Source organism: Colius striatus, chromosome 15 (assembly GCF_028858725.1).
Source record: "Colius striatus isolate bColStr4 chromosome 15, bColStr4.1.hap1, whole genome shotgun sequence".
Lineage (NCBI taxonomy): Eukaryota > Metazoa > Chordata > Aves > Coliiformes > Coliidae > Colius > Colius striatus.
The window spans coordinates 2,729,571-2,742,968 of record NC_084773.1 but is presented as its reverse complement, the minus strand read 5'-3'; the positions used below and the strand labels follow the sequence as shown (position 1 = coordinate 2,742,968).

Sequence of the window (13,398 nt, the reverse complement as noted above, 5' to 3'; positions counted from 1 at the left end):
ATAAACCCAAGCTATTTTACTCAGTTACCTCTTCAGATTCGAGCATTATTCTGATGCTGACTTTAAGAGCACCTCCTGCTTATCAAAGCAAAATATTTACTTCCCTTCCATATGGCTCTTTGGCAATATTCTTACTTAGATCATAAATTGGCTTGGCTGTGGATTCTAATTGCTTAATCTCATGAGACAGGTACTGGTGCTGGACTTCATGTAAAGCCAGTGGAAACTGCAGAGCCTTTTTCTCACAGCAGCATGGCCCTGAGGCATTAATTTCATGAAAGCCTTACTGCTACCTGCTGCAGGGAAGGATAATGGAAAACTTCTGTAAACAAAGCTTGTCTGCTCTGCTTGGCCGTGTCTTCTACTCCAGGGATCATTTTCTCTCCTGCTCTGTAGCCCACATGAAGGGATTGCATTATGGATGAGCCCATCTGCGAGAAGTGTGGCTGCCTAGGAATGGTGATGCTTCTGTGCCATATGCCAGGCTGCTCAGGGGGGATGGCAGAGAAGGGGCTTGTTAACTTATCCTACAGCTTAAGGGCTTCCTTTTCCAGGGATGGTCAGCAAACAGATATGTAACAACATTTCTCAGTTGCTCTGTGTTTAGATCACTGCTCTTTCAGTCTGCACCCAGCTGTACCCATGTATTCCCTCAAAAGAGGAGACTGCACCTCCCTGCCTTTCCCTCAGGTGTCGTGGGCAAAGGTGTGCAGAGGACACCAATATTTCTCTAGTTAGCTAGGAGTGTCACAAGGCAGTTGCATCTGTATACTGAGTTTGATGTGCCTTTAACTGTTTTAGTTAAATATTCAGGTCTGGATGGCTGCTCAGCCCCTGCAGGTGGTGGTATGATGTAGCATCTGCCCTGCGTGGGGGCTTTATTGGCGTGCTGGAGGAAGCATGTTCCTCTGCCTCTCACTGAGAGGACAGATGGTATCTATAACCTTGATGTGAAGTGCCCAGCACAGTCTGTGGAGGGGGCTGCTTTTGGTGAAAACATGTGGAGCTTTGTACCCTGTCCAGTGCTTTAAATTACATTCAGACAGTAAGGAAAAGACATCCTAGGTTACAAAAACACACATCTGAGATGAAGGTAAGTGCAGGAGGATACATTGAACCCCACTGCTAGCTCAGCTGAAGCTCGGTAGTATATGCCACAGAGGGGTGGCTGGGCAGTGAAATCAAGCTGATCTTTATATGACTCTCTCATCAGAGTTTACTGAGGTTGGAATAGACATCTCTTGGACAGTAGTGGCTGTAGACAGCCTAGAAATAGATACAACAAGCTCTTTATGGAAACCATGTGCCAGTAGCTGAGCTTCCATGGTATTTATCGTAGCTTATAGTAAGTTATCTGTAAGAGAGAAATATCTCCTGCTTCCCAGGGACTGAGACATTTCTGCTTGTGTTTAACAGTTTAGCTTTAAAAGACAAAAAAGGCATCTTTCGTCTAGGGAAGTGGCTGTTTTCAATGTACCTGCCCAGGCTCACACTCAAAGTTGGTGGTTACTGGAAGTACCTCTGTGTGAGTAACACCTTTACTAAGGACTAAAGAAGTTTTGATGTCACTGCCACATGAGCAATGCATTCCAAGAATATGGAGGCTTTCTCCACACCTGTGAGTGCAGGCAGGCACTTGAAGACTGCACACAGTGGATCTGTATTAAAAAGTGGGGTATCTGTAACATTATACTCTCACTTGAGGTAGCTAAAAGGTAAGTTACTTTCCTTAATAGGAGTTAGAGAAAATCTAGGACAAAAAGCATGTGACTAGTTCTGTTGTTTGTGAGGTGATGTGCTGTTTCAGTCAACACTGTGGGTTGTTGGCTGTAGGTTTAACAGCCAGTCAATTTGGTTAAAAAAAGGAACTATTGGAGAAGTTTAAGCAGCATGTTGTGTGTTGTGCTGTAATACAGATCTCTTCCTGCTTGCACCTTCTTCTTCCTTAGCACAGCAGAATTCATTGCAGTGTTTGGTATCAGTGTGCTTGGGGACATTTGCCATAACCTGGTAATTCTCTGTTTGGAAGGATGTGCCCTGGGTTGGCCACAGAGGAGCAGTTCCCCAGGGTCTCTGGCAGGTACCTGCTTTGTTGCTATGGTACAGTGGCACTCAGGCACCTACTGTCTTATATTTTTTTAATTCCAAATAGTGCCTGAGAATGCTTCTTATATAACTTACACTGCATCTTGCAGCTGATGATCCACAAGTTTCCCATGTGTTAACTTATCTCCATGATGCCATTCCATGTGGGAGATGATACACTCTCATGCGTGATCTGCAGTGAGATCCATTAGTACTAGCCCCGACTTAGTTTGGATGTAGTTCTGATGTGAGTTTTAAGCTCTACAAGACTTCAATTGGAATACCTTTTTCACTTTTGGGAATAGACAATGATATCCAAACTCTTCCTGCTTTTCTGCAGTCTGATTTGTAGTTATGGGGTTTTTTTGGAGGGTATGAACACACAGCAAGGGCGAGCAGTGGAATGGTGGCCAGGGAACTGAAGTGTACAAAGCATTAAGAGTCTTGAAGCAGAAAGCTGTCAATGCATCCATCATAATGTGACACCAGTGTTTAAAAACATGGAATGCTAACAAAAAATACTTTTTCCATGTGTCTTGAAGTGACCAAAGAGTCCTGAGGCCTGGCACATGAGGTTGGTACTGTTCTAACTCACGTGGAAGGCTGCACATCCCGTGATGAGTTTTGTTTAAGTAGGTTGATGACAAAGTGTCTTCTCACTTTGACAGTAAAAGCACTGTCATAATACAAGGAACTGCTGCACTGTATTGGTGAAGAGGTGCTCACTTGCTATAGGTAATACAAAGCTGGACATTTAGTAAGAATATTGTGAGTAATAGATAAACTAACAGTACTGAAAGTGCCAATAGAAGTGCATTTATTAACTTCTGAGCTACAGTTGCTCCAAATAATATAGGGATGTCAGCTTTTACTGATACCTCTGTTTGGTTTCTCTTCTGTAGCAGAATGACTATCCTGCTTCAAGTACTGGGCTGGTATAAGTAAGCCAAGTACAACTTATACTGAGTAACCAGTTCTGCACTATTTGCTTGCTGCTGCCAGCACAGAGGGATTCCAGATTTGTATCTGATGTGGAGTAAGAGAATTCATTCTTACTAGAAACTGTTGGTTATAATACAGATGATATGGTGGAATATATAGATTTCAGATACTAGAAAGTGGAAGAGAATCTTGGAAAATTGCTTCTACCAAGTATTGAGTCTTAAGAGCAAGAACAGACAAATGAAACAACTAAAGTGATGTTATTTCACTGTGTTTGCTGCAGACTCTGAGAAGTGCACTCGTTTTTGGTTTTGGTTGTGTACAATGTGGTTTGTTAGAAAACGCTTCAGGATAACACATATCTCTGAAACAATCATGTTGTGGGGTAAGAGCATCCTCTGCCTTGGGGGTAAAGGTTTTTCTGAAGGCTCTCGCTGAGCCAACCAGTGATGTGCCCTTTTCTGGGGGATTCCATGATGACATTTTTCACTAACTGCATTGAAGACACACACACATGTAGTTTTTAACTTTGCCCTGGAAGAACTGGAGATTCTAGTCCTAGCACAGCACACCAGGGAGTGTTTCCTGCCTTGTAGGCTGTGTGATCCCACTGTCAAAGACTTCAGAGCACCAGACTTCAAACCTGTCAGCTCTGGTGAATGACTTGTGTTGCACTGTAGTGGAATTTTGTTCCATCACCCATTTTATTTTCACTTTAAAGGATTCATTGGACATGCTTGATAATGGGGTAGCAGGTTTAGTCTGAAGGATTTCAGGCAGCAATTGTAAAGACTGTCTAAAATGCTTGAGGGGAAATGTTACAGCTCTCAGTTCTCCTGTAATTGAAAACAGCAAAATATGTCATAAATGTTGACCCTGTGCTATCTTTCAAACTCGGTGGTCTGGGTTGGGAGAGTCTATTACCTACAGACCCCATCCAAAGGGACTGAGGTGGTGCTTTTCTTGCCAGCCAGCTGTGACCCAGATTGGTTCATGTGCAGCCTCCTTTGAATTCCAGAGAGCACATACTGCCCAGGAGTTGGTGGGGCTGGCTTTCAGCAAGCTGCTTGTGAACAGGACATGCATCCAGAATAGTTCCTCCTTTCACACAGGCTGCAGGGCAGAGAGGAATAAATGCTGGTTCCTGTCATTACAGGCTTTAGTCAGCTTTTAATTGGTCCCTTTGGCTGCTTCTTTGGTGTGTCCAGTTTGAATTTGTGGGAAGCTGGAGTGTGCATGAATTGCTGCATTATCGCCAAGAGGTACAGCTCTCCCCTTGCCCTATGTGTAAGATCTTTTGTTTCAAGGAGTTATTGTAATAGCCAGAGACTTCTGAAATGAGGGATACTGCAGACTAGGAATTTACTGATGTTGAGGTAATGTTGTATTTCTGAATATGTGCAATACAATCACCACAAGGATTGTTGCACCCATCCTTTCTGTGGCACTGAAGCAGCTGTGGTATTTACTAGTCAGCCACTGTGCCTAGTACCAGATTTTGCTGTCTTTTCTTGTGTGCACCTATGGCCAGTGTTCCACGTGTGTCAGCAGCAGGCAGGATTGCTTTTTAAGCTGATCACTCCATAGTTTCCTTCTGAGTGAGTTTCTAGATCAAAGCAGAGCTGGGATGATGTTGTACAGAAGGATAGAGCTGCCAGGAAGGTGAGCAGTTCCCAGCCTCAAGCTGAACTACACTTTCTTGCCTCTGAGCCTGACTTGGCTTTCTAGTCAAATAAGAAAGCAGCAGAGAGGAAAAACTTCACCAGAAACCACTGGAGTCCTGCTTATGTGTTCAGTGGTTTCAGAGCATCACTGCTCATGGTGGAATTGCAGTTGTTTCTTTAGAGCCAGTTTTTGGATGGTGTGAATTACTGCTATCCATCTCCTGTTTGGTTCCTATAGGCTTTAGGGCAGAAAAGATGGATGTGGAGATGCTGTAAGGACTTCAACTGTCTTGTATTAAGAAATTCCCCTGGTAACATGTCTTATTATTTGGGAGGTGAAGTAATGATAGCAGACAAAGCTGTGGTGCCAGGGTTGAAGGCTCTTTGTTACACACCAGCCCTTAAGTTTGCTGAATATCACTAAATCAAATGCTTTATGTTCACTAAAATCAATCTTCCCATCTTTCTATTGTGTGAGGTAAATACTTGTTCTGGTTTGTGACATTAGAAGAATTCTAGCAGTTTAGGGGTTTGGTTTTTTTAAAGAAAGGGAAAAATCCCATCAGGGACTCGTGGGTCTCTGTTATCATTCTTCTTCTGTGTGCAATTTCCTGTTTTCTGTATGTAGATGACTTGATTTAATAAGCACCTCTCTGAAGACTGAAAGTAGTGAAGAAACCCTGATCGACATTGCAACAGGGAAGCTCAGTTTATACTGTTTTTATTCTTTTCTTTTGAGATCTTTCAGCTTATCTTTCTTCTGACTTCTCACATCTCCTTCCAAAGCCTGCTCTTTACTAGCAGCATCTTATCTGTCCCTAACCCTAACGTGTGTGTCAGATGTAACCTTTTGAAAGAAACCTTTTGTTCTGTAGCAAGGCTTTAGAGATCCTCTCCAGCAGGATGCTGAATGGAAGGGTTATATTCCAGGAGGCCATTAGACTTTCTCATATTGTTTGGAAAAGAACAAAAAAGACTATTAGGATATTGCTGTTCTCAAGTAATCCATGAAAACAGCAGCTTTCCAGCTGTGCAAGATGATTTCATACTGAGATGTAAAAACTAAAATGCAAGGCAGTAGTCATACTTCTGTAATTGATTTATTCTTTCTATTACTTCAGTGAAGGGCTGGCCCAGGAGTGTGTTTTTACAGTGAGAGCACTTCCCTTCATTCTGTTATGCACCACAACAGACTCCTGTTGAACGGGCTGCACTTAGTGAGGAATATTTTATTCTTATCTTGAAGCTTACCATGTTAAAATGCTACTGACTGGACAGCTCTTAGTGTAGTTAATATCTTATCACTTCTTTTAAGAGTCTTCAGCCCAGTAGAATTTTTTTGACTGTCTAATAAGGGTTCATTTGCAAGATTTTGTACTATTTTGGAAAGGAAAGTCTCTGTTCCACGTGTGTGTGTTGCTGGACAGACTGTTTGGTACATTGCTGGCAATGCAGTGATGCTGATCTAGACCTGCTTAGAAGAGGAGGCAAGGGCAGGTTGGCAGATGTGCTTGCCTTAGTGAGATTTTAGCTATCAGGTATGACTGTGGGCAGTGAGCAAGGCCACTCTGAATTTTCAGAGTCCTGGAATATGGGTGTTTCCTGACTTAACAGAGTGTTGCATATCCATTGTGATTCACAGGGGTGTGACACCATTCAGCCACAGCAGACTAAAATCCAAACCCTAGAAACTTCTAATAGCCTTTAGATGGGGCTGGAAGGTTCATGGCAGCAGCTGTCTTGGTTTGAGCTGCTGCTCAGGACATATACCCACAGAAACTTTATGCTGAAGCATGCTTCCTCATGATAGAAGTAGTATCATTTATACAGCCTTTAGGGAATTCTCACTTGAAGCTTTTTCCTTGAAGGTGCTGAAAGATTTCACCTGCTGCCAAAAGACAACCTGTAACAGGTGTAGTTTGCTTTTTTTGAGGCAAGTACAGGCTCAACATGCTGTTATAAATTTTAGCTTTTAACTAGTTCTTTGTGTTCTGGGAGTGATGTCTCTAAAAAGATGAGGAGCTATGGCTTAGTTCCACATGGGTGGCTGTGAAACTGCATTCAAACTCTGTCAACTTTTGGGGTTTTGCAGTAAGATTTCCTTTCAGCTCTTGGAGGTTTTTCTACCCTGGAGTTTAAAGGAAAATTTTAGATCCTGAACATGAATCTTGGCCAAATAGAGTCTTAGAAGTGTTGTTTCTACCTTCAGTGTAAATGGGGTTTAGAAAACTCTGCCATGACTCTAAACATTGCCCAAGTAAAGTGTCTGCTGAGCTTGAAATTGTTGCAGGGGTACTTGTGTACATCAGTCTATGCTATTCCTTAATAGTTAGGAATAATAGTTTATTGTGACAATGATTCCTTTAATGAGTCAGATGGAAAAGCTGATCCTGAAGGTGCATTGGGAAGGAGCTTTTCATTCTGTTGTTTCACTTCTGTGTGTAGCTTCAAGTGTAAACGACAAATTGGATGACATGAGACTTTGAGCTCATTTATAGTTACTTTAAGAGGGGTGAGTGTTGGAGAGAATTGAACATTTCCTGCTGGGGAGAGACTTGCTAAAGGCTGTGAGGCAAAAGCATTACATCAGCTCTGCCTCTGAAGCTGTGCTGCTTCTGGCATTTAAGACCCTAGTCTCACCTAGACAAACAAGAGACTTGCTGATTGGGAATGGGAACCTCTCACGTTCCACATGTGAGTGGCTTTTCCATCTCATGCTTCTCTCAAACTTTTCTTCCCAATTGTGATGTTCCTGTAGTTCACTTTCAGTTTCTGAGCTGATAACCTCCCACTAAGAGTACTTTGCCTCCAACTCAGCAACTGGAAGCCAAGATACTTTGTCATTTTCCTGCTTGATGTATTTATAGGAGAGTAGTGGGGGCTGTCTCTCAGGTATCCAAAAGACAGTCAGTGATTTTGGTAACATGAATGTAAATGTCTAGGTTTCACAGATGTGGACTGACAGAGGGTGATAGCAGTACTTAAGTTACACTTAGCCCAATATCATTCATGATTTTAATAGCCTTGCAGTCTCCTCTAAGTCCCAAGTCCTTTCTGTTTTGATTTGCACGTGGTTTTTGGTTCAAGGTTTGTTATATTCCTCTTGGCCTCTACTTGCATTAGAATTACAGTAAGTACTACTAATAGCCAAGCCATTTTTCCTTCTGTTGACTAGAACAATCTTAGAGGATGTGTTTTGCCATGCTTCCTACTGAGAAGGAAGTGCCTAAAGTGAGGAAGAAGGCAAACTTGTACTTCAGTGGAGTGTGAGGGTTAATACTTAGTTCTACTCAGAATGAGATGTTGGAAACCAGCCAGAGATGAGACGAGAGACAGTAGAGAAAGTTGCATGACATTTATCACACAATATAAATGGAATATATTCTGTTGAAAATAAATTACTGTAGCATCAAAAGTATTATGTAGCCTTTCTCCCCTTTATGTCTGTCTTAATGCAATATATTGCCAGAAACTTTTTCACCTTTCTCCTTGTTCCAGCAGTGATGGTATCACTTCTGTCTGGGTCAAAAGAGAAAAAAAGAATGCAGAGCCCAGCACAAGCTTACAGCATAAGCAGAAACATGAAATATTGATCAGAAATCCTGGCTTTTACAGAATGCTTACAGAAAATCTAGTGCTTTATCTCAAACAACAAGTAGTGGGGGTTTTTATCGGTGTGTTCGTTGAGCCCAGCAAACCCATCACTCAGTCTAGGAGTAAAATTGACCATCTCTGAAGGACTCTTTGGAATTTACTGCAGTAAATCTTAGCCTTGAAGATTCAAATTTAGCAGTTGCAAAATTTAGCATCTTTTTTTTTCCTGCTTTTGGATATCCTAAAAATAATCACAGGATCATAGAATGTTAAGGGTTGGAAGGGACCTGGGAAGCTCATCCAGTGCAACCCCCCTGCCAGAGCAGCACCACCTAGAGCAGGGCACACAGGAACTCATCCAGCTGGGTTGGAATGTCTCCAGAGAAGGAGCCTCCACAGCCCATCTGGGCAGCCCCTGCCAGTGCTCCCTCACCTCAGCAGGGAAGAAGTTTGTCCTTGTATTGCTTTGGAATCTCTTGTGTTCCAGTTTATATCCATTGCCCCTTGTCCTATCATTGGTCATCGCTGAGCACAGCCTGGCTCCAGATTCTTGACACCCACTCTTTATATATTTGTAACATGAATGAGGTCACCCCTCCGTCTCCCCTTCTCCAAGCTGCAGAGCCCCAGCTCCCTCAGCCTTTCATCAGGAGGGAGATGCTCCACTCCATCTCTGTGTGCCTGCACTGAACTCTCTCCAGCAGCTCCCTGTCCTTCTGGAACTGAGGGGCCCAGAACTGGACACAATATTCCAGATGTGGTCTCACGAGGGCAGAGCAGAGGAGGAGGAGAACCTTTCTTGACCTAAAGAAGGAATAGTGGTCCATCTTCTGTCCTGGTTAGCTGTGCTGAGTTAGAAGGTGAGCAGCTTAGGAGAGCAGTTGGTTCCAGTCTTAGTGCCAGTGGCACAACTCATCAAGGAGCACCTTGCAGAGGCCCAGCCCATACACTACAACTTGTCCTTGCCTTATTTGAGATACTTCTTGAGTATCAGTGAGAGCAGTAGCAAGCTGATGGAAAGGTGGCCTAGGATGGCTGATTGCTGCTGCTAGTGACCCCAGAATGCTTTAAGCACTCAGACATTTTCTCTGTTTAGTAGGTTCAGGTGGTTTCATTATTTTAGTCAAGGAGAAAGGTAGAAAATCAAGGCATTACAGATCTAATTGTCTCAGCTGTGTTTGAAAGTGTGCTAGTATGAGCAATTACACATAACATCTTTTTCCATTTGTAAGGTGTGTATTCTGCAAGATACAATTTGCTGAAAACTGTGTGGGAAGGTGTCAGTTCAACACTTTATTCATTAGTTTTTTCATTACTCACGGGGCTGCATAGGTGAGTTCATTTCTCTTCCTTCCCTTGTGTTCACAGAACTCTCAGGGGTAATGTAATCATGTAGAAAAAGCTGCTTCCAAGTTACCTTTTGTCTGTCAGAATATGTATGTGTATCTGAGAACTAACAAAGATAGGCTTTAAAAAATGAGAAGGGTAGCAAAAAGCAGCTGGAGAATTAACACTGTGTCCACTTTGAATTCTGCAGCCTGACAGTAGGATGTAGCTCAGTGCCAGTCCTTTCCTCTGGTCCACCTTAAATGTGTTAAATGTTATATATGAGGATGGATGCCAGGCTCCTTGTGTTCCTGGGGCAGGGTGCCAGCATGGACATGCAGAGCACTTCTGAAGTCTTGTGCATGTTGATATGTTAAAATGTTTTGAATAAAATCAAGTAGCACAGCTGGACATAAAGCCTGGTCAGATCCTATCTTCACTAACATGAGCTGACAGAGTGTTATCCCTTGAATGTTTGTTGAAGAGCTCTTCTGGGTTTCCATTTGTGGGACTGTTTTTTCCATTCCAAGTTGGTTTACAACATATTTTAATAGCTGTACAAGGAATCTTGTGATAAGAGGTAGTGATGCCAGTAACACCCCAATTCTCAGAGCCCTTACAAAGGTCAAAGGTGTTCTTTGTGTGGGTGGGTGCTGTTGGGTGCAAAAAATGCTACAGGTGGTTTTTATGGAATCAAAGAATCGTTTTGGCTGGGAAAGACCTTTAAGCTCATGGAGTCCAATCCCTCAATATCAGGAAATATCTGGCTTGGCTCAACTGTAAGACATCAAGGTTAACTCTCTGGGTTGGCTTGTCTGTCTTTTTTCTCCATGTGAGCAAGCAACCTTGCTGTAATCTGTAATAAAACATGTCATTCCTAAAAATAATTTAATGAATTAATTCATTAATTAAAATCATGTTTACAACCCTGAAACCTTTTCTGCACCCCATAGGAAAGATTCATGACACTTTTGACACTTAACATAGAATTATAGAATTGTTTAGTTGGAAAAGACCTTTAAGATAAGCTCATTTAGCCCAATCCCTCCCTTCACTGTGCCAAGCCCAGCACTAACCCATGGCCCTCAGCACCTCAGCTCCACAGCTTTGCAATAGCTCCAGGGATGGGACTCCCCCAGCTCCCTGGGCAGCCTGGCACAGGGGCTGGCAACCCTCTCAGGGAAACAGTTCTGCCTCAGCTCCAATCTAAACCTCCCCTGGGGCAACTTGAGCCCAGTTCCTCTTGTCCAATCGCTCATTACTTAGGAGAAGAGACTGACCTCCACCTCACTGCAGCCTCTTCTCAGGGAGCTGCAGACAGTGCTCGTTTTCTCCAGGCTGAACATTCCCAGTTCCCTCAGCTCCTCCCCATCAGACTTGTGCTCCAGCCCCTTCCCCAGCTCTGTTGCCCATCTCTGGCCCCATTCCAGCCCCTCAGTGTCTTTCTTGTAGTGAGGGGCCCAACACTGAACACAGCACTCGGGCTGCAGCCTCAGCAGCAGCCGGTATAGCAGGATGAGAGATGCTGTTAAGTGAAAGTTCTCATTCTTCCTTAGATGAAGGGCAACGTTGTTTCTTTGTCACCTCAAGACAGTTGTAACAATTCAGAGGAGTGTTTTTTGGAACAGTTAAGCTCTACAGCAAACCTTGTGGGTCCTCCCGTCTGCTGGGTGGTCCAGACTGCGAGACTGTGCAATACAGCTACTTAGGACATTCTTCTTTCCAGACAGGAGTTGATTCCCTTTGCTCTGGGCAGCAATTTTCCACTGTGCTAATTTGTTTTCTGCTTTAAAGTACTCTATGGTGTTAGCTGTCAGTAATATCAGCTGGTAGTCCTTCTTGTAGGTGTAGCTGGTGCCCGTTCTGTAACCTACACTCAGTGCAGAGACTTCCATCACTCTTCCTGCTGCCTGAGCATCTCGTGGGGCAAGAGACTAAGTTCATTTTTCTTTCTTTTGTCTCAGCTTGTGCTTGTAAAGTCCATGGTTCTTTGAGCTTCCAGAAAATAATGTTAGAGCATGTAATGAAGGGGGAAGAAAACATCCCCCAATTTTTGGTACCTATTTCTACAACAGATGCTGAAGATTAGGTTTTAGTACTGTTTGCTTTATAGCACCAAACCTCTGAAACTTTTACTGACCTTAGCTTTTTCAACTGCCTCTAACAAGATGAGTAAGATAATGAGATGTAAGTCATTCACCAAAAATTGGTCTTTTTGGTTTTTCTTCCTTAAGCCAGGCTAGGGAAGATTCTTTAGTTCCTTAAGAAATACCCTTGATTTTGGGGAAGCAAGTTTAGCACTAGCTTAGAATCATAGAATGGTAGGGTTGGAAGGGACCTTTAGAGATCATCCAGTCCAACCCCCCTGCAGAAGCAGGGTCACCTAGATCAGGTCACACAGGAACATGTCCAGAAGGGTCCTGAAGATCTCCAAGGAAGGAGCCTCCACAACCCCTCTGGGCAGCCTGGGCCAGGGCTCCCTCACCTCACACTGAAACAGTTTTTTCTTATGTTTAAGTGGAACTTTTTGTGTTCCAGCTTCATCCCATCACCCCTTGTCCTGTTGCTAGATACTGTAGAAAAAAGGGATGTCCCAACCTCCTGACACCCACCCCTTAGATATTTATAAATGTTAATAAGATCCTCCCTCAGTCTCCTCTTCTCCAGACTGAACAGCCCCAGGTCCCACAGCCTTTCCTCGTATAAAAGATGTTCCATCCCCTGATCATCTTGGTGGCCCTGCACTGGCCTCTCTCCAGCAGTTCCCTCTCTCTCTGGAGCTGAGGAGCCCAGAACTGGACACAGGACTCCAGATGAGGCCTCAGCAGGGCAGAGCACAGAGGGAGCAGAACCTCCCTTGACCTGCTGCCCACATTCTTCTTGATGCCCCCAGGCTGCCATTGGCTTCTTGCCCATGAGGGCACATTGCTGACTCATATTTAGCTTATTATCAATCAGCACTCCCAGGTCTCTCTCTGCAGAGCTGCTCTTCAGCAGTTTGACCCCCAGCCTGTCCTGGTGCAGGGGGTTGTTCCTTCCTAGCTGCAGGACTCTAGACTTGTCATCAAGAGGCTCTTCTCTGCGTCTGTGGTCGAGATCCCACTGAATGGCAGCACAGCCTCTGGGGAATCAGCCAGTGCTCCCAGTTTGGTGTCATTAGGGAACTTGCTGAGGGTCCCTCTGTTCCCTCATCCAGGTCATTGATGAAGATGCTGAACAAGACTGGCCCCAGCTTACTGTTGTTTAAATGCTAGAGTCTGCAAGGTTATGTTGATCACCTTTTTATTTGGGTTCCTGGTACAATTATGACGTGAGTGGGGAGCTTTGAGGATTTGTTTTGCTCTGGAATATCCTGCTTTGCTTTGTATGTTGGATTCCTGTTTTAGCAAAGCCTACTGATGTATTTAAGGTTTCTGTAACACTGAGGCAGGATTGTTTTGGAGTGAGGAAGGGAAAGAATTGGGCAAATTGTTGTATGTTTTCTTCTGGGTTATATGTTTGTTCATGAAATGCCAGGAGGATTATTTTCCTGTTTCTGTCCAGAGGAGGAAACTTTGTCAGTGTGAATGACACTAAATTAAACTTTCTTACCTTAAAAACCAAGTGGGTGATGGCTTTGTTACAGTTTTGATAGATACAGTTATCTCATCATGGGCAAAATGCACCCTTTAAGGGCTTCTGTGACTTAGTATTTCTTATCCCTCATTTTTGCTCCATTTATTAAACTCAGACGAGTGTGGGGTTTGAAATGTTTTTGATTACTTTTATCTGCAAACCTTTTCCCTTT

The 13,398-nt window shown here is 43.5% G+C and overlaps 1 protein-coding gene across 1 annotated transcript in view; it reads left to right on the top strand.

Moving 5' to 3' along the window:
- Positions 1-13,398, top strand: part of LOC133626867 (IQ motif and SEC7 domain-containing protein 3-like) — a 177,177-nt gene that overhangs the window by 65,804 nt on the left and 97,975 nt on the right. The window lies entirely within an intron of this gene.